The 581-nt window shown below is 32.0% G+C and overlaps 1 long non-coding RNA gene across 2 annotated transcripts in view; it reads right to left on the bottom strand.

Annotated features, from left to right (window-relative positions):
* LOC128249663 (uncharacterized) overlaps nucleotides 1–581 on the bottom strand; it is a 123007-nt gene that overhangs the window by 6171 nt on the left and 116255 nt on the right. Inside the window, exon 3 of one of the 2 annotated variants that reach the window (XR_008265774.1) lies at nucleotides 236–306. The exons of the other annotated variant lie outside the window; for it this stretch is intronic. This is a non-coding gene — a long non-coding RNA (uncharacterized LOC128249663). The remainder of the gene's footprint in view (nucleotides 1–235; nucleotides 307–581) is intronic. 2 annotated transcript variants of the gene reach the window in all.

Here is a 581-nt window from a genome sequence, read left to right as displayed (position 1 = left end):
CACACACACACACACACACACACACACACACATACACAAAAATATATATAGTATGTTATCTAAAGGCGTATATTTTTTTTAACCATTAAATTGATACAAAGCTTCACTCTTATGATGAAATATTGTCACCTACATTTCACAAAGAAACACAAACATTTAGACTTTTATTATCAAGCCATGCAGTGGTTTGATGTGCAGCAAATGACAGTTAAATCTTTCATAGTTCACACCTTACCGTCTAAACAATTCTCAAAAACACCTGAAGGACGTTGCCAGGAGGACATTGCAGTCTTGGAGACAGTAGGACTGAAATAAAGAACTATAATGATATACATGTTCTTTGTTTATAGATTTATAAATGGCAATAGCATTATGGATGCTAATAGACAATTTTATGTTAATTAATAGCTTTAATTCACAGGGAAATGTTTCTTTTTCAAAATTAATTGCAATTAATTAATTGCAATCGCACAACTGAAATTATAATAGGTCTGTGCTTAATTATGAATAGGAACGTGTGTGTGTGTTTGTGAGCATGAATCTATGTGTGTGAGTGGGCATATATATGTGCATGTATGTAT

The sequence above is a fragment of the Octopus bimaculoides genome, chromosome 17 (genome assembly GCF_001194135.2).
Source record: "Octopus bimaculoides isolate UCB-OBI-ISO-001 chromosome 17, ASM119413v2, whole genome shotgun sequence".
NCBI classification, from domain to species: Eukaryota; Metazoa; Mollusca; class Cephalopoda; order Octopoda; family Octopodidae; genus Octopus; species Octopus bimaculoides.
Note: the sequence above shows the minus strand (reverse complement) of the source record. Positions and strands in the feature narration are given on the sequence as shown.